General features: G+C 38.0%; 1 pseudogene; it reads left to right on the forward strand.

Moving 5' to 3' along the window:
* Positions 1–15,970: 15,970 nt before the first annotated feature.
* Positions 15,971–16,943, forward strand: LOC100961730 (annotated as a pseudogene).
* Positions 16,944–20,446: the final 3,503 nt, after the last annotated feature.

Here is a 20,446-nt window from a genome sequence, read left to right on the forward strand (position 1 = left end):
ATCAGCCAGAAATCTGAGTTTGGCAGGGGGGCCTTCTGTGTTTGAATTAGGCTTCTGTCCAGCTAGATTTCTCTGCAAGTCAGAGGCTGCATTCAGCTCTGGGCAGCAGACAAATAGCAGTTTACACTCAGGTGTCAATTCCAGCCTCTGCCCTCCCACTACCTTTGTCTCAGCTGTATTACCCTGAGGACTAGTGCTAATGGGCTCTTTTAATGGGCTCTTTACTTACAAAAGTTATCAGTGTTCTGCTGTGGCTGCTGACTGGAACCTCTGGTTGCCCAGAGAGATGGGGCTGGAATGGCGTCAGTTCGCAGCTCAGGATGCCACTGTTGGTGTATTGGCTTCCTCCAAGCCAACCTTCCTCTCCTCACTCCTGTGCCACAGTCAACACAGAGCAGCACCAGCCCTTTCCCCCTCCACTTCTAAGGATATGCCCAAGAATCTGGACTCTGTAAGTAACAAACCTCCAGACCTCAGAGTGGGTGGGTGGGGACTCGTCAGAGTTCAACGTTGTAGGTGGGGAATATATACAGTTTTATACAGTTTTACAGTTTTATGCCTGGCAGGAGGGTACCATGGCACACCAGCAGGGGTAGGAGGTCCAGTTTTTAGGGGGTCTGTCCCGTGGGATAAAGTGGGAGCAAATTTGAACTCTGCTTGCTGGTTTGCATGGAGTAAACTGCAAGCCCTTGTTGTGGGGGAGGGGACTCCTGTCCACTTGGTGGTAGATTTTGTACCTTTTGGTTGTATTTTTGGGGTCACAGCTCACCTCAGGAAGGTTGAAGTATGCTCTTCAATCTTCTCTCTTGGCTCTGCTTCAAACCATCAGCTCCCTTGCTAAACTTCTGTCCTTTAAGCCTCCTTCTGGACCAGAGCATCTGTAAAAAGCTGGCTTCAGTCTGCCATCTTGGCTCTGCCCCCCATGCTATGATTTTTTTTATATGTTGGTTATATTGATTTTTATCCCCTAACATGTAAAAAAATACTATCAAATTTTCATTATTATTTCCAGATTTTTCTTCAGTAATTACAACAGCCTTTATTTAAATTCTATATTTGTGTGTATGTGTGTGTGTTCACAAATGCAATGAATATATTGCATGTGGATGGTTTTAAATTTTTGACACTTCTTTATGAAAGTGTAAGATATTTCTTGAACAGAGTTCCATATTAGAGATAGTTACTACACCTTCAGATGTATTCATAAAATTTTTCTGGTAATTAAAAAAAGCTTTTAGATTAAAAAAGAGAAAGATAAGCTTGCAACCCCCATTTTATTTTATTTTCTTTACCTTATTTATTAGGTCATAACTGCATCTCTGCTAGGAGATCATTTGAATGTCAAATAACTACTTTGTGATAGGTTCATTTAGTCTGTAAATATTATGAACCTCCTATTTAATGACAGAAACTCTGCTGGCCATTAGAGGCAGAATGATAAATAAAAACATAAAATCCATTCAAGGAGTCAATGGTAGGGACACTTCTAGTTTTCTAGAAGAATATGAAAGATGTAGTATTTGTTGAACACACTCAATGTGCAGACACATTATTGTGCATTGGTTTGAAGTTGTAATAATGGCCAATTGAAAAATCTTTTATCACACTGCAGTTAGTATCAGTTAACTGTAAAGAAAATTTTAATCATTAAATTGTTCAGTTAACTTCTATTTATTTCACAAATAAGGTCATTCAGTGTCTTATTCATCACTGTATCTCAGAAACCTACTCTACCAATAATGATCAAATATAGTAGACTTAACAAAAATTTATTGAACTCTCAAAACCAGTTAGTGATTTAGCAATATGATTGCCTTGCAAATATAGTTTGTTAAAATCTAAAGAGTTGTCTTACTGATTCTTTGTGTCTCTAGTTCAGAGAGAGCAATGAAAGGAAAAATATTTTCAAAGACAGCATATGAAGAATTCTGAGCATAACTTAATAACTTACCAGCCACAGTAAGGCCAATGCAAGTTTCTGGGCTATCATGAATACTGTGGTCTGATGATTTTTTCAAATGATTTGCAAGACTGACCACTGCTTTCTGCTTTATTTCACATGGCTTCCAAGGATCCCTCGGGTATAGGAGTTGCTTTATTCTTTTGTACTGGAGCTTAAAAAGTGAGTTTCTCTTTAGTACACATGCTTTTGGTACATGGCATCTGAAGGCAGGAGCTCAGAGACAACATTTGCCCCTGGTGCAGTCAGGTGGATAATACTAGCTCTTCTAAGTATGACCTCTCTTTGGAGAACAAAGTGCTTTACAAATATTATCTGACTGAGCTCAGAACCCCAGCAGAGAGGCCAGGAGATAGAGACCAGTAGCAAACTATTTCACACCTGAAGGAATCAAAGGAAAAGAGACTTACCAACTGAGATATGAAGGAATTTTAACCTCTTAACTACTAGAGGCGAATGGTCCAAGAAATAATTTGAAAGAAGAGTTTGCCTTCTGCATATGGACAAGAGCAATAACAGCCCACAGTGCTTGGGTGTATTTTACTTAAAAGGGAGCCGTCAAGACTGCGCAGATTCAGGCATTGCAAAGAGTCCCGTGTTCAAGGACATTCTCTGAAAGTGCCCTGAGCCTAGTGGGCTCTTGACAAATGATGGTTAAATTGATTTGGAAAATGTGACAGTGATTCTTGGCATAACAATTGCCATAAGCATTGTTAATGAACAAGAACCCAAACTCTGTGAAATAATTTAAAAAGGTTTATTTTAAGCTGAGTATTTGTGACCGTGGTGTGGAGAGCCAGACCCAAGAAGCCTTAAGCAAATGGTCTCCCTGTGGTTGGGTTATAGTTTAACTTTATGCCTTTCAGGGAGAGAGGAATTACACATAAAAACACAAATCAATGCGTGGAAGGTGTACACTAGTGTAGTCCAAAAAGGCAGAGCATCTCAAAGTGGGGCATTACAGGGCTTAGGTACTTGTAAAGATTCTTTGATTTGTAATTGGTTAAAGAAATGAAGCTTTGTCTAAGGCGACAGCAGTTCTCAACCTGTGGGTTGCGACCCCTTTGTAACAATGAAAATACATCCCAGCATTAGGAAGGTTGAGAACCACTGAGAAGGTTTTAAGTTAACATAGTCTGTTAATCAGAGACAAGTCACCAGACATATGCTGTCCATGTACCCAGACTCCAGCAATCTGTTGAGTAAATGGATGACCTGAAGGTTTGTTTTCAGCTTTACTGAATGTAGCCTTAGGCCTGTTAATGAGTTATAAAGGGTATCTCCAAAAAGAGGAGGGGCATGAGGAGGCGTGTTTGCCCTCCCTTCTCAGGGCCAGTAAATCAGTTTTAGGTTATTATTATTATTATTATTATTATTTTAAGAGACAGAGTTTCACTTTGTTGCCCTCAGTAGAGTGTTGTAGCATCACAGCTCACAGCAACCTTCAACTCCTGGGCTTAGGCAATTCTCTTGCCTCAGCCTCCCGATTCTCCTGCCTATAGGTGCCCGCCACAACACTCAGCTGTTTTTTTGTTGCAGTTTGGCCAGGGCTGGGTTTGAACTCACCACCCTCGGTATATGGGACTGGCACCGCCCCTCAGTTTTAGGTTTTTTCTGAGGTATTCTTGGTCAAGAGGAGCTCTGTCAGCTGAGGGCTTAATATTTTATTTTAGTTCACAGCACCATACATATGATGATGTCTACAATAACTATCCCAGTGACCCTAATAGGGAGATGTTGACAGCATGAGTTCAATTGTGATGGATTTGGATTGCATGTGCCTGTAGCAGAGTTTGAAAATTAAAATACTTGTGTATTTAAGTTGTAAATAAGTGTTTGAGTGTGTTTGTATGTGCATATAGTGTATATATAAACTAGTACTTATCGACATACACTCTGTGTATATACACTGATCCACTATATATATGCATATATTTCAGTTAATTAATAATGAATGAAAAGTACAAAAGCTTAAGAGTTGGAATTAAAATAATTATTAATCAATCACTATGTGTGGATACTTTTACTAGATTATACGTTGGAATGATAAGAAACTAGCAAATAAGATGGCTTTGCCCTAGGAAAGTTAAGGTTTCAGCTGAAGAACTGACTTTTCAGTTGATAGGTGGGAGAATCCTGCTCTACCCCTTACTGACTGTGAACTTCCATGAGTTACTGAATCTCTCCATGCCTCAGTTTCATCATCTGCAAAGTGAGGATGATGATAGTCTTTACCTCCTTGGGTCATGTAAGAATTAAGAGATTTAATAACAAAAAGCACACATAACAGTGCCTGGGATAGCACTGGTGCTCTCTGCTGTTGCTAGATGTCTACCAAGAGATGAATGGATGACAAAATGTGACACGTATACACTACAAAAAGAAAAGTCCCATCACTTGTGACAATGTGGACAAACCTAAAGGACACTACGCTAAGCGAAATAAGCCAGACACAGAAGGAAAATGCTGCATAATCTCACCAGTATGTGAAACCTGAAAAAGTCAAACTCAAAAACAGAAAGTAAAAGGGTGGTTGCTGGGGGATGGGGTGAGTGGAAATGTTGGTCAAAGGGGTCAAGCTTGCAGCTCTAAAATGAGTAACTCCTAGAAACTTGATATACAGCATGGTAACTATAGTTCATTGGAATGTGTACTTGAAATTTGCTAAGAGAGTAAATTTTAAGTATTTTTATACAAGAAAAGGTAACTATGTATCTTTTTAAATTTTATTTTATCTTTTATTTTTTGAGACTGAAAGTCCCATGTGGTCACCCTCAGTAGAGTGCCCTGGTGTCATCACAGCTCACAGCAACTTCAAACTCTTGGGCTTAGGTGATCCTCTTGCCTCAGTCTCCTAGTAGCTGGGACTACAGGTACTCCCCACAATGTCTGGCTAGTTCTTCTATTTTTAATAGAGATGGGGTGTCACTCTTGCTTAGGCTGGTCTCAAACTCCTAAACTCAAGCAATCCACCCACCTCGGCTTCCCAGAGTGCTGGGATTACAGATGTGAGCCATGCACCCTGCCCATCCTTTAATTTTATACTGACTGACCAAAATCTCCCCATCCTGCAGTCCCCACCCTCCCCACTCTGGTAACTACTGTTCTACTCTCTGCTTCTCTACAACATGATGCTTTGATATCCATATTCATTGTGAAATGCTTCCACAGTCAATTATACCTGAGTAAAAATGAACAAAAGAAAAAATGATATCATATTATCCTAACCCTATATTCCCAAAGAGTAAAACAAAACCCCAAAATCACTGTAATAAACTTTTGTGTAGTCTTCATAGTGATACCAAGATTGTAATTTTTAAAATAGGTTTTACATGGCAGATTTATAGTTTGATTTTTTATTTGTTTTTACTATCAAGACTATATCAAATATGTTCCAATGACCAGTCTAAGCAGTATAAATAATGAAATGCATGTAAGTTGTGCCTCATATAAATGTTACTACAGACAGCACAACACACTGTTTCTTTGTTTTTCTTTTTTAATTTAAATTTAATCTCCATCAGAGGAAGATAACACTGTTCCTTTATCTCTTGAATTAGCATTTTTTAAATGCTTGAGGATATAACTTTTTTCATTTTTTAAAATCTTACAAGTAAAATTATTTTTCCCTTAAGCTGTTTAAATAGCTTTTTGTTGAGTCATGTTTACCAGGGACACAAACTCAGAGGTGGCTTTAGACACAATTGTACAAAGACAATATTTGGTTTTTATGCTCCTCGTTCGCCCAATCTGTTTTCCTAACCTTCCCGAGTCCCCACCTTCCTTCTCCCGTGTCCTCCAAAGGAAACTCATGATTCATTTTGATATAACCCATCAAAACCCATCTTAGAAGAAACAACTGAAACTAAAGCACCATCACCTCCGTTTATGTAATGTATTTCCCCCATAAAGTAATAACTGAATTTTAACAAGACGCAATGCTTGACCTTGTGTAATGATATCAGAGTAACTTTGATCCAGGGGATATGTGTGGCTGCCAGAGTATGCAAAGTCACAGGATAGAAAGGAGATAACTTCTTTGTAATTATTTTATTTACTTATTTATTTTTAAGAGACAGAGTCTCACTCCATCACCCTCGGTAGAGTGCTGTAGCATCACAGCTCACAGCAACTTCCAGCTCTTGGGCTCAGGTGATTCTCTTGCCCAAGCCTCCCAGGTAGCTGGGACTATAGGTGCCTGATGCAATGCCTGGCAATTTTTTGTTGCAATTTGGCTGGGGCTGAGATCAAACCCACCACCCTGGGTATACAGGGCCACAGGTGCTGCCCTTGAATGTAATTATTAATGATATGTCATTTTAAGCATTTGTATAATAAAACAAGCATGGCTGCATTATAAATGGAATGGCAGAGTACCCAAGAATTTTAAAGATAAAACACAGAACTGTAAGGAAATCTTGTATTTGTGGTTGGCTCTCTGAGCCAAAGCCCTTCAAGTCTCTGCCATCAGACAGGGATCTGCAGAAAAAATTCAAGTAACACCACCTTCAGTCACAGAGATGAAATCCTAGTGTGCAATTTCCATAAGATACCATAAATCAGCATAAATTAGCAAGAAGATGATGTTAATTTATGCTAGTGATGAGGTGATGATAAAACACCATAAATTAGCAAGAGGATGATGACTCTTAATAGAAAGAAGTTGCAGCTCCAACATTTGCTGTCTGTGTGATCTTGGGCAAACCACTTAACCTCTCTGAGTAAGTTTCCACATCTATGAATTGGAAATGAATGCTCCCAGTTCAGTGTTCTTCCCAAGCATTGGTGAAACTGAAGAAGAATGACTGTGAACATATTTTATAAAGTGCTACGTAAAGGTCACTTAACTCTTATTTCTGTTTTTGCTCCATCATTTGTTTTGTGGAAATGTTCAAGGGCCTTCTCTAAACTCTAGAATCCTATTTCTGCACAGCTAAGACCCACCCTATCCACTAAATGCTTCTCTCCTTCTTTCATGCAGTTATACTTCTGGACTTTGGGGAGGTTTTTTGAGATGGAGTCTCACTGTATTGCCCTCAGTAGAGTGCTGTGGCGACACAACTCACATCAACCTCTAAATTTGGGCTGAAGCGATTCTCTTGCCTCAGTCTCCCAAGTAGCTGGGACTACAGGTGCCCACCACAACACCTGGCTATTTTTTTGTTGCAGTTGTCATTGTCACCATGCCTGGCAATGTTTTTATTTTCTTGTAGAGACTGGGTCTCCCTATGTTGCTCAGGCTGTTCTCAAACTGCTGGCCTCAAGTGATCCTCATGCCTCAGCTTTCCAAAGCGCTAGGAATATAGGCATGAGCCACTGTGCCCAGCCTACTTCTGAACTTTGGGCTCACATTGTCCACTGCCTGTGTAACTTCTAGAAGGGTGTCATAATTTGATCATTAATAATTTTCCATATTGTATATTAAAATTTTACACAAAAACAGAAAAACACATCTACTTTTAAAGAATCTGTACAGAGTTCTTGTTCATATCCCTCCTCTCCTTGGAGGATCCACAGGAGCTTGTGAGGAATACAGGGTTGGATCTGGTAATGCCTTCTTGAGAGCTGGAAGAAGCTTGAGTAATCTCATCCCTTTCTTTGGGATGAAGATTTCCTCTATCTTTGGCTTATTTGCCATCTGTGCTGGTAAATCTTTTGAGGAGAGCTGGATATATAGCTTTAGGTTTGAAGCCTTCAACTGGCTCTTTACAAAAATAGAAAAATGTCTTCATCTGAACTTGAAACTCCTGTCCTGGGTTTACATACAGAAAATGGCACTTCCAATGGAGAATGGCAAGCTGGGCATATACACCCAGATAAATCACACAGTCTTCCCCTCCTAGAAAGCAGCCCAGGCATCTTTTGTTTTTATTTTTCTTGCAACTGCTTGATAGGCATGGTTTTCCTTTAAATTGTTATGCATTCTCCTTGGGGTGTGGACAACTGGGAAACTTGAGACAGTTCCTAGGACTTAGGAACTGTCACATTAGAAACACAAAATACAAGGTCACTTTAAAGCTTCCAGAATAGGACCTCTCAGCAAAAGATGTATTGGCAACCAGAAATTTGTGGTTTCCCAGAGACTCTTCTAGATAATGTGATCCAATTTATTTTACTCACATTTGAAAGTTAGCATATCTGGCTTCTAATACCAGTTCTACCTTTAATTGTACAGTTGGTGGATGGAGCCAGGCTCCTGCCCAGTTGACATTTACTGTGTTTCCCCAAAAATAAGACCTACCCCCAAAATAAGCCCTAGCAGGATTTCTATGCATTTGTTAAATATAAGCCCTACTCCATAATAAGACTTAGTGATGGGCGTGGCTATGCCACATGGCTATAGCCATGCCCTGCATTTCCACGTGGAGTGGTAAGGAAGACTGGAATACCTTTTATCTGCCACAGCTCCTTTCTCCAAGCCATTCACACTTGCGTGGGTGCTCATGTGGTAACCGCTGTGCAGACATCCTATTGCACACCTGCAAAAAGCTAGCAGAAAGGAGTTCACACATTACTTGTGGCAGCCCCACCAACAAGGTCAGCTCCCCCTGTCAGGCTCCAGAAGAAGATGACTTAACTATTTGAATAAATGTAGATTGTTGTATTATACTTAATAAAAAATAAGACATCCCCTGAAAATAAGCCCTAGTGCGTCTTCTTGAGAAAAAATAAATATAAGACAGTGTCTTATTTTCGGGGAAACATAGTAAGTAGGTTTGAGCAGAGATAGGAAGGGTAGACAAACATCCTGGAAGGATGAGACAATCGTAGCTTTAATCTTTCCTTTAGCTTTGAGCAAGTTTGCTCAATCCACAAACACACTGTCTTTCAATTAAAAATACAATCTTTATTTTTCCCTTACACCTTAGCTTTTTCCTTTCCTTCTCTCCTTCCTTTCTTTCTTTTTCCTTCTTTTATTGAATGAGGTCTTGCCATATTGCCTCAGAGTGCAGTGGCTATTCTCAGACACAAACATAATTCATGACAGCCTGAAACTCTTGGCCTCAAGTGATCTGCGCACCTCAGGCTCCGAGTAGCTGGGACTAGAGATCGTGTGTCACTGCACCTCAACTTTCTTTTCTTTTAAGAGAAGATCATTTTCTTTCACATTATTTTACAATTACATGGGTAATACATCCTCATTGCCAGAGAACACAGATACATAAAGAGGATAATAAAAATCATCTTAGTGAACATGTGAAAATTCCTTTCACTGTTTTTAGTGATGCATGTGTGTGTGTGTGTGTGTGTATGTGTGTTTAAAAATCAGAATCCTTTAAAAAAAATTGGAATCCTAACACATGGAGTCATTGAAACTTTGCAGTTCTTTTCTAAATTGTTCATGCCCCTTGCCTAAATATTAAGCAGGCATTCATCTTTTTAGTAATTTTGTGTCTGGTTTATTCTTAGTCTTTTAACATGAGGAGCTGACAATTAAGTTCACTAACTTGTTCTACAAAAGGTGCTACATACCTCATTGGTGAATATCACTATGGTCACCTTCACAGTACCCCCCCACTTGGGAAGCTATGCACTGATGTCAGTGCCTAGTCCACCCTTCAAAGCAATTTTATTTATTTTTTTAATAAAAATGAAATTTTATTTATAGCAAGACACATCTTATTTAACCCATTATAGGTACTCTTTCAACATGTAATCAATATGCAATATTATTAATAAGATATTTTACATTTTTTGAATTAAGTCTTCAATATGTAGTGTATATTTTAACTTAAAATTCACCTCAATTCAGGCGGAAGTCCTTGATTTGTCTTTAAATGTTAAAAAATTTACAGTTGAAAAACTGGATTCACATACCAAAGTTGTTATGAAAATACCTAAAAGTTTTCTAACAACTGCATTCATCCCTTATTATGATTTAAATTAATTATAATGAAGTCTAATCAGTTTCTTTCTTTCTTTTTTTTTTTTTTTTGTTAAATCATAGCTGTGTACATTAATGCAGTCATGGGGTACAGTGTGCTGGTTTTATATACAATTTGAAATATTTTTCACCAAACTGGTTAACATAGCCTTCATGGCATTTTCTTAGTTATTGTGTTAAGACATTTATATTCTACATTTAGAAAGATTCACACGTACCTTTGTAAGATAAACCACAGGCGTGGTCGCACCAATCACCCTCCTTCCACCCATCCTCCCCTTTCCCCATACTCTTGGGCTATAATTGGGTTATAGCTTTCATATAAAATTTCAAAGGAGGGCTGAGTACATTGGATACTTTTTCTTTCATTCTTGAGATACTTTGCTAAGAAGAATATGTTCTAGCTCCATCCATGTAAACATGAAGGAGGTAAAGTTTCCATCTTTCTTTAAGGCTGCATAATATTCCATGATGTACATATACCACAATTTATTGATCCATTTGTGGGTCAATACACTACTGGGACCTGATCAAACTAAAAAGCTTCTACACAGCCAAGAACACAATAAGTAAATCAAGCAGACAGCCCTCAGAGAAAATATTTGCAAGTTATATCTCCGACAAAGGTTTAGTAACCAGAATCCACAGAGAACTCAAATGTATTAGCAAAAAAAGAACAAGTGATCCCATCTCAGGGTGGACAAGGGACTTTAAGAGAAACTTCTCTGAAAAAGACAGGTACATGGCCTACAGACATATGAAAAAAATGCTCATCATCCTTAATCACCAGAGAAATGCAAATCAAAACTACTGTGAGATATCATCTAACTCCAGTAAGATTAGCCCATACAACAAAATCCCAAAACCAGAGATGCTGGTGTAGATGTGGAGAAAAGGGAACACTTCTACACTGCTGGTGGGAATGCAAACTAATACGTCCCTTTTGGAAAGATGTTTGGAGAACACTTAGAAAACTAAAAATCGACCTGCCATTTGATCCTATAATTCCTCTACTAGGTATACATCCAGAAGACCAAAAATCACACTACAACAAAGATATTTGTACCAGAATGTTTATTGCAGCCCAATTCATAATTGCTAGGTCATGGAAGAAGAAGTCAAAGCAATTTTAGAACTCTTTTTCTGGAATAGCTATCAGAATTGTCCTCTTATTACCCTTGATGTTCTGAATGTCAAGAAAATGTCTTCCTTTTGGCATTTCCTTTATCTTCAGGTAAAGAAAAAAGTCACTGGGGACCAGATCAGGAGAGTATGGAGGGTGTTCCAATATAGTTATTTGTTTACTGCCTAAAAACTCTCTCATCAACAGTGCCTGATATATTGTCATGATGCAAGAGCCATGAGTTGCTGACAAAGATTTTCAATGAAGATTTTTCTGTTTCTCTATGTTTACTTTGTCTGCTATGCTTCTCACAGTCAGCCAGTGATTTTGACCCATAAGTCAATGAATTTTTGCAATGTTTTTATCAGTCTGCTTCTTACTGGCCACCCTGACGCTTTCTCTCCCCTTAGAAAAACATTTAATCCATTTTGTACACTGCCATTTTCTTCGGGGCATTATCCCCCAAATTTGGACTAACATGTCCCTGGTTTCACTTCCAATCTTGCCAAGATTAATAAGAAATCTAATGTTTGTTCATTGTTCTAATCCAGGCTCCAACATTCTCGCTATGGCACACAAAAATATGCAGCAACAATAATGAACTCAACTCAGCAAGACACTGCCACACATCAACAAGAATGCAGTTGTAAGACACTGATATACCAAGGTTATGAAACCTTATCATGCTGTTTGTACAGTGCTGCCAACTTAAGTGCACGGTGACAAGTTCATGAACTTGTCATGCTTTCATAAATTTAAATTTTTTTTAAGTAAAAGTACCCATAATTTTTTGAATGGCAAAAGCAAAACATATCGCTGCAGAAAAAGAAATAGCAAGTATCAGTAAGAAAAAAGAAGAGCTTGTTGCAAAAGGAAAGCTCGTATTAATATACGCCTTGAGATAACCACTGTCGAGGTAACCACTATTAATACCAGGATGATCTTTCATATACATAAATCTACATGTGCATGCAATTCTCTTAACCATGTCTACCTGGAAATCATTGCTCAATATTTTTATTTTTCACACTATGGATTAAAAGCATCACATAAATGGATTCTGGATATTTTTCCCTCCTGTTAGAAACCATTTACTTCTAACATGTTTTCCCCTTTGTTATTTCTTTCTGTTTCAGTCTTTTATCAAAGAGAAAGTCTCTCTCTCTCTCTCTCTCTTTCTCTCTGTATATATGTACATATATGTACGTGCATATTTTATTTTAATAGCTAACATGTTTGCATTTCATTAGTAATCACACTTTCTTGTTACTTAAACGTTTTTCCCTCTACTCCTGAAAGTCAAAAAGGAAATGAAGAATCTTAATTCTTCTTGTGCACGAGGGAAAAACATAACATTACATCTTTCTATCCTTTGTTCAGTTTGATATAATGTGGAATTTTAGACCTCAATTATGATTATGAAATTATTATTTAATTAAGCAATATGTTTTAATATATAGAAAGCTTCCGTGTTAAAAGCTTCTGATATTTTTATCCTGTTGTAAGTGAAATTTTGTGTAAGTCGGATATTATCTTCAATGTTAAACTAGTTTCAATGCTCATGCACATTGCTGTTTCATTTCTACAATAACCCACACATTTCCTAGTTCTCAGTTAGATGGACCAGCTGATGGAGACCCAAGTGCACCTTCCATCACTGCCATGCATGAGATACCAGCATGTGTAATTGTTCTCTTTTCATCAGCACCTGGTGAGTCCTTTTCATCTGGTTTTCTTTTTGTTCAGGACAACTTTCTTCTTTCCTTAATCCTTGTCGTGGATATATCAGCAATTCTCCTTCTGAAATTCAATTATACATAAATGTGAGCTCCTCATTGTGTCCTGCATTGCCCAGCTTTTTTTTTTCTCCTTCTTTCAAATTTACCCCCTTAATTTCAGGAAAATTCTTGAGCTTCTTTTATACTTTGGAAAAATTATATTTTCAGCATAAAATCTAGTATTCATTGTGTACATCATGGCATTTATTTGAATACTTATATTTTGAATCCCTCTTTATGTGACTTTTGAGCTTAGAACTTCATGACTACTTATTTGGGGTTGGTTCATGTATATAAATTCTTTTCAATCATATCAGGAACTGTTTCTTGAGGTAAATCAGTTTCAGAGGGAAGCACTTACTATAATTCTTCAGAGCAGTTTCTTAAATTAGGCTGAATTTGTAAAACTGCCAATATTCTTTTTTCTTACTTACAAACATGGCAATTTTATAAGACTTACCCTAAAAGAAATGGCTCTATCTTTTCCAAGAAATGCGACTTATCCTTTCAGAAGCAAGTCTTTGGTGCCCAGATTGGTTTCCAGTCAAGTTGCAGCCAGAATTTCTCTGTGTAGGGTCCTTGATTTCAAAGGAGATCATGGTTCAAAGAGTGAAACCATGGACCACATGAGTAAGCAAAAGGACAGAATTTATTCATAGAAAGATAAAGAGAAGTGAGGAAACCTCTGCAGTGGCAAAGGGGGGAACCCAAGAGAGAAAACCATGTGGATTTTCTGTCTACGTGATTATATACTACTTTTTAAATATACCTTCTGTGGGCAGAGGGGTTTGGGGAATGTATGTCCAAAATACATCACAATTGGTGAGGACCCCGTAGACAGAAAATAATCCTAAAATTAGCAAAAGAGTGTGGTCCTTGCTGTCCTTGCCCCAAGAGAAGCAGTAGGGTGTGTGCTCCCTACTCCAGGAGGAACCACCCAGATGAGATATCTGTCAGGCTGCTTTTTCATGACCTTGCTTGGACCCAGAAAATGCAGCCTGAAAAGGGCCTGTTTGTGCCTAGAGATGGGGTCTGTGATGAGACTGATTTCTGAGCTCACCCAGGCCTAGAAAATGGGAGTCCCTGTCCATCTCTGAATGGAGGAACTCTGTATCAAAGTCAAACTTAAGATGAGTTTGTGAGATTTGTTTGTGCCCTTGTTACTAATTCCTTAAGTCCAGATACATTGGGGACAAGGGAGGGTTTTTCTTGAGATAAATGCACCCTGTCAGCTGAGCACTTCTGGGGAAGAAGTCAGAGCTACAAATAGCCCCAGCAGTGAATTTTGTCCATGCCATTTTACATGTGATAATGGGTGCTGGACAGTAGAACACTCCAGACCTCCTTGGTACTCCTTAGTTGCTATTCTTCTTTTCAGTAATTAAGGCAGATAAAACCAATAGGCAGTGTGATCTTCACTGCTACATGTGGTTGCCAGATTTGACAAATAAAAACAATGCCCAATTAAATTTGAATAAAACTAATACCACATAGTCTGTTAGTAGTAGCATGTCCTATGTAATATGTGGGTCATACTTGTAGTAAAAAAGGATTTCCTGAGTATCTGAAATTCATACTTATCTGAGCATCTTGTATTTTATATGGCAATCTGACTGTTCAGCCCAATCACAGCACTGAATTCTTCTCAACACAAACAGGCAGTCAGTATAGATCAATTGGTGTTGATGTCCATTTGACATACTATAATGGAGCTTACATAGTTGGGTCCAAATCCTGCAAAATACACCTTCTTTGTCTCTAATGCTGCTTCCTGAAGTTTTGAAGATTAGCCAAGATCTGACAGGATGTCCTCCCCTTATACCCAGAAGCATTGCTCTTATAAAAGAGGAGCAGTGGGGGCCACCCTCCATAACTCTTGCCAATCTGGATTCATCTTACCACCTTGCCAATAAATTCTCCACATGTTATAGAAAGTCAATAGAGCTCTTCCCTAGTTTTCAGTGATCATATATCTTTTTCATTGCTTATTTATTCCAAAGGAATTGGGGAAGAGCATATTAGATAATTGTGAGACAGTCATCTTGTCTTCTAATCTAAATAGTCAAGACAGTTTTCTTGCTCTGAAACAAAATGGTCATGTTCCACCATGAATGTTAATAATCATATAAGTCCCACTGTGACACTAATTCATAGTTTGGTCAATATTTTTATGAATGGATTGTTCTTCTGGTTGTAACAACATAGAGATTTTTCTATCATGAAATAAAACTCTTTAGAGTAACACAAATGAAATTTTATAAATTTTACATTAAGATAATTACTGATCTCAACACATATGGATATCAAACTTCAGATGAGAATCCATTAAGAATAAAAAGCACATAATTTAGGCAGCATCTCAAGAATGATCATACATGTCCTCTTTCCTTGTCTTCCTTTATCTCTTCCCTTCCAAAGATGATTTATGACAAAAGAACATCATTCTATAGCATTAAATCAGATTTCACAGTCATGTCATGATGATATGCACATCAATGATACATGCTCTGTTCTTGCTTAAATTATGGACAGTATGAGGAAAGCATTCCTTTGGGGGATTCAGTTTGTTACCTAGCTTGTATGAATATTTCATTCAAGAAAAAGCAGATCTTGGGGGCGGCACCTGTGGTTCAGTGGGTGGGGCACCGGCCCCATATGCTGAAGGTGGTGGGTTCAAACCCGGCCCCAGCCAAACTGCAACAAAAAATAGCCGGGCTTTGTGGCAGGCACCTATAGTCCCAGCTATTCAGGAGGCTGAGGCATGAGAATCGCCTGAACCCAAGAGTTGGAGGTTGCTGTGAACTGTGTGATGCCACAGCATTCTACCAAGGGCAATAGGGTGAGACTCTGTCTCTACCGAAAAAAAAAAAAAAAAAAGCAAATCTTGGTCTGGGTATATGGAATTCATGTGTCAGTTTATGAATTGTAAATATGAAAGCCTACTACAAGTTTCTATATACAATATAAAATTTTGAATTCAATACATTTCAGTTCAAAAGTATGTTGATAATAACATCCTACTATTTCTGTTATAGGAAGTTTTTGGTTTGTTTTGGTTTTTTTGTGTACAGAAATAGCCTTGAAAAGAAAAGCACAAGGAGCCTCTACTAGTGCAGCCGTGGCATGCCCCAGCCAAGAGGAGCCTGGACCACAGACCTCCCTCCTTTTTGCCATTATCCCCTCCATTCAGTGTCCTCAGACCAGTTCCAAGAATCAGTTAAAACATGGTGGGTTACTCTGAAGTTCTAAGCATGCAGTGACATGCCTCAGTGGAGGATATATAAAAAGCATATTGAAAACTGGCAGTGAAGTGGCCAGAGAAAAATCCTGAGAATAAAGAAGAAGCAGAGAAAAAATTTAAACAAGGAGCTGAGGCATATGAGGTGTTATTAAATTCTATAAAACAGGACATCTGTGTCAAATATAGCAAGGAAGGATTAAATGGCCAAGGAGGTCTAAGTCATTTTGACAATCCATTTGACTTTGGCTGAATGTTCCATAACCCACAGATGATGCCTTCAGGGAATTTTTGGGTGGAAGGAACCTAACTTTTTTTCTTTTTTTTTTAGAGATGGGGTCCCATTTTGTCACCCTTGGTAGAGAGCGGTGGTGTCACAGTTCACAGCAACCTCCAGCTCTTGGGCTTAGGCGATTCTCTTGTCTCAGCTTCCGGAGCAGCTGGGACTACAGTCATCCGCCACAACGCCTGGCTATTTTTTGGTTGTAGTTTGGCCGGGATCAGGTTTGAACCCTCCACCCTCAGTCTATGGGGGGCGCCACCCAAAGGAACCTATTTTCATTTGACTTCTTTGAAGACCCATTTAAGGACTTTGTTGGGAATCAGAGGGCTCCCCAGGGACGCAGAAGCCCAGGACAAGGCAAAGTTTGCTTTTCTCCACCTTCGGTGGATTTCCATCTTTTGAAGTGGATTTTCTTCTTTTGATACAGGATTTACTAGATTTGAGGTCACTAGATCATGCAGGCCTCACTTTGCTCTCTTCTACATCATTTGACAGTAGTGGGAAGGACAACTTCAAAGCTGTATCAACTTCTACAAAAATTGTCAATAGCAGCAAGATCACTGCAAAGAGAATTGGCGAGAATGGTCAAGGAAGAGTGGAAGGTGAAGAAGACGGCCAGTTAAAGTCCTTAACTATAAGTGATAAGGAGCAGCTGCTGCAGTTGGGTAACAACTAATTCAACTCATGCCCATAACAGGAATGTTAACTATAACAAGCATCAGTTGAGGATTTACAGGAACATTTCTGAAGCTTTTCAATAAACTCTACTTTCAGTATCAGGGTACCTAATCTAAGTATTTATGAACTTCTCGTTGGAGCCATATTCGTCGTAGGCTTTTGATTTTATTGTTGGGGCCACATAATAGGGCCATTTATTTGTCTTTAAAATTGTTGTAAATCTCTGGATACAATTTGCATTTTTATTAAATGTACTCAAGGTGAGTCTTGACTCTCTAATAGTGGTAGAACAAGTTTGTACGGCAACACTGACCTGGACCTGCTTTCCCATTGTGTCTGAACATGAGCCAAGTAGTGTCAGCCTTCTGTAAAGTTACCATTGCCAGGACAAATTTTCTACAGAAGTAATTACTAATTTTTTTCAACATTTAGTAGTGAAAGATGTTAATGCATTAATGGTAATACATTTCTGGTTTACTATAAATTAAGGATGGTTTCTAGGTGTGCAAGAATGCTCACATCTTAGGAAGTTTTGACAATTATTTAAATATGTGATGTTAAGCTTAGATTTAAAAAATAAAGCTGGTAAACTGGGTGTTTGTCATTTGCTTTTAAAACAATGCAAATTTGGGTGGCACTTGTGGCTCAAAGGAGTAGGGCACCAGCCCCATATGCTGGAGGTGGTGGGTTCAAACCCAGACCTAGCCAAAAACTGCAAAAAAAAAAAAAAATGCAAATTTGTTTGGTGAGTTCTTTCCTGAATAAAAGCATGCATCAGCCAATATTATCATACCACCTTCATATCTACACTCCTTGTTTATAACAAGTGGCATAAAAGAAAATACCACCTAATTTTCTTTCCTATATTTCACTTTCTTCAACTATTACATATTTCTTATTTAAAAGGTAGCTAAATTGATGCCATCCATTGCCTCATTCATTGTGAGCCTGAGGCAGGTATAATTTTCTCTACGTTTAACATTCTTTGATCCCCGTCTATTTTTCTTTTATGCTTTTATAATGGAATCATCATACGGCCATGTAGAATAGAAATACAGAAAAATCCGATTCTTCCATAGTTGGATTGCTAATTCCATGAAAAGTAGAATTCAAATTGGAAAAAAATGACTATACAAAAATAAAAACATCTGACCAACCAAAACATGAGGAAAAAAACATTTACAACCAATAGTACCCACAGAAAAAATGATTTCCGTAAGAGATAAAAGAGCTCATGTATATCTACTAAAAATAATAAAATTTCAACAGGAAAAAATAGACAAGGCGCCTGAACAGAATTTACAGAAACACAAGCTGCTGTGAACACATTTTTCAAAGGTACTGAATCTAATTAGTTATGAAAGAAATTCAAATTCAATTGACTTTTGTTCAAATTAGCAAAGAATACTTCAATAATAAGCAGTGGTTGTTAAAATACAGCAAAGGTCAAAGTCACACCTCACCTATAATTAATAAAAATGTATGACCATTCTAGAGAGAAATTTTGTAAGGTATAGCAAAGATACTAATTTTTTTTTCTACTTTCTGACTGGTGATATGCTTCTGGAAATTATTGAAACTTAGTCAAAGAATATATATGAAAATTTTATTTTGGCATTTGTCTACTACAATGGTGTCAAATAGCCAATAATGCAACACAATTTTAATATGCATGTATTTTTAATATACACATGTGCAAGAAAAATAAAGAAAGAAAATTTTTGTGTCTATTTTCCCTGAGTATGTCATGGTTTTTTTTTCTCATGCCTTGTGTAAGAGATTGTATTACTCTAAAAGAAAAAAATAAGAAGAAGAAGAAACCCACAGATTTTAAAACTTCAACTTGATTGAGGAATAATTACCAGGCAACCAGGCAATTAACTATACACAATTCAAGGGCAGAACTTAGCGAGTTCTAACAAATGACATCCTAATGTAACTATCATGTACCATTTACCACAATCCAGAGTGAGAATATGTGTGGTTAAATCTCTTCCCCACCACCCCCCAGCAACCAAAGGGGAGCATTTTGTCACCACCCAGACCAGCTTAAACTCTTCTAAAATTCTGAGTAAAATTATGCAATATGTGGTCTTTTGTTTATCTTCTTTCCCTCCCCAGGATGTTTTTGGTATTTAAGCATGATGATGCCTGTGTCAGTAGCTGAGAAGCATTGATTTTAACGTACATAACGATTTGTTTATGTCATCAATTGGTGATAGACATTTGGGTTGTTTCTGGCTTGTGGTTATTATAAATAAAGCTTCTAACTACATCAGTGTAAAAGACTTTCTGTGAACATATGCTTTAGGGTTTTTTTTTTTTTTAAGGTATGTACCATGGGGTAAACTATCTGGGTAGCGTTATAAGTGAATATTTAACTTTATAAAAAAAGCCAACCTATATTCCCACGCACTTATACCACGTTACTTTCCCAGCAGCCCCCTGTGCTCCACATTCTCGCCGACAGCTGACGTTGCCAGACTTTTTCATTTTGGCTCTCCTAGTGGTGAGGGACGAGGCCTGGTAATTTTTGTATTTTCCTAGTGATGGATGATGTTAGGCAGCATTTCATGTGCTTATTGACCATCTGTATATAAATTTTTTGAAAGAATCTACTGAAATCTTTTCCTTGTTTGTACCTGTTATATTCAAAAACTTACTGTTGAGTTATAACCATTCATTGCATGTTCTAAACCAGAGTTCTCTGTTGGATTCGTGTATCATGAAGTTTTTCCGAGTCTCTGATCTGACTTCTCGTTTTCTTACCAGTGTCTTTTGAAGAGCACTGTGGGGCTCAGCGCCTATAGCTCAAGTGGCTAAGGCACCAGCCATATACACCTAAGGTGGTGGGTTCAAATCCAGTCCAGACCCGCCAAAACAACAATGATGGCTGCAACCAAAAAATAGCCGGGCGTTGTGGTGGGGGCCTGTGGTGCCAGCTACTTGGGAGGCTGAGGCAGGAGACTCGCTTGAGCCCAGGAGTTGGAAGTTGCTGTGAGCTGTGATGCCATGACATTCTAACCAGGGGGATAGCTTGAGGCTCTGTCTCAAAAAAAAAAAAAAAATAGAGCACTTTGGATTTTAGGATGATGTAATTTATCAATTTATTTTTCCTTCCTGGTTTATGTTTTGGGTGTCATATTGAAGAAATATTTTCCTTCCACGAGGGAAGAAGGACTTCCTTTTCTAGGAAGTCCTAGAAAAGGACTAGGCTTTCTTTTTAAAGTATCACACTTTAGCTGTTATGTTTATGTTAATATCCATTTCTAGTTCACTGTATAAGTTATGCAGTAATTTAGAAATTTTACTTTTTATATAGGTATCTAATTGTTCTGGTATCATTTGTTGAAAAGACTCAGTTTTCAGCGGTGAATTATCCTGAATTATTTGTTGAAAATAGTCAACTTTAAATTAAAAAGTCCATTTCTTGATTTGTTTCTGTTGCATTAACACACAGACACACACACACACACCCCTGCGCACAAGGTTTAAATAGTT

Source organism: Otolemur garnettii, unplaced genomic scaffold (assembly GCF_000181295.1).
Source record: "Otolemur garnettii isolate 467f Iridium unplaced genomic scaffold, OtoGar3 scaffold00026, whole genome shotgun sequence".
Taxonomy (NCBI): domain Eukaryota; kingdom Metazoa; phylum Chordata; class Mammalia; order Primates; family Galagidae; genus Otolemur; species Otolemur garnettii.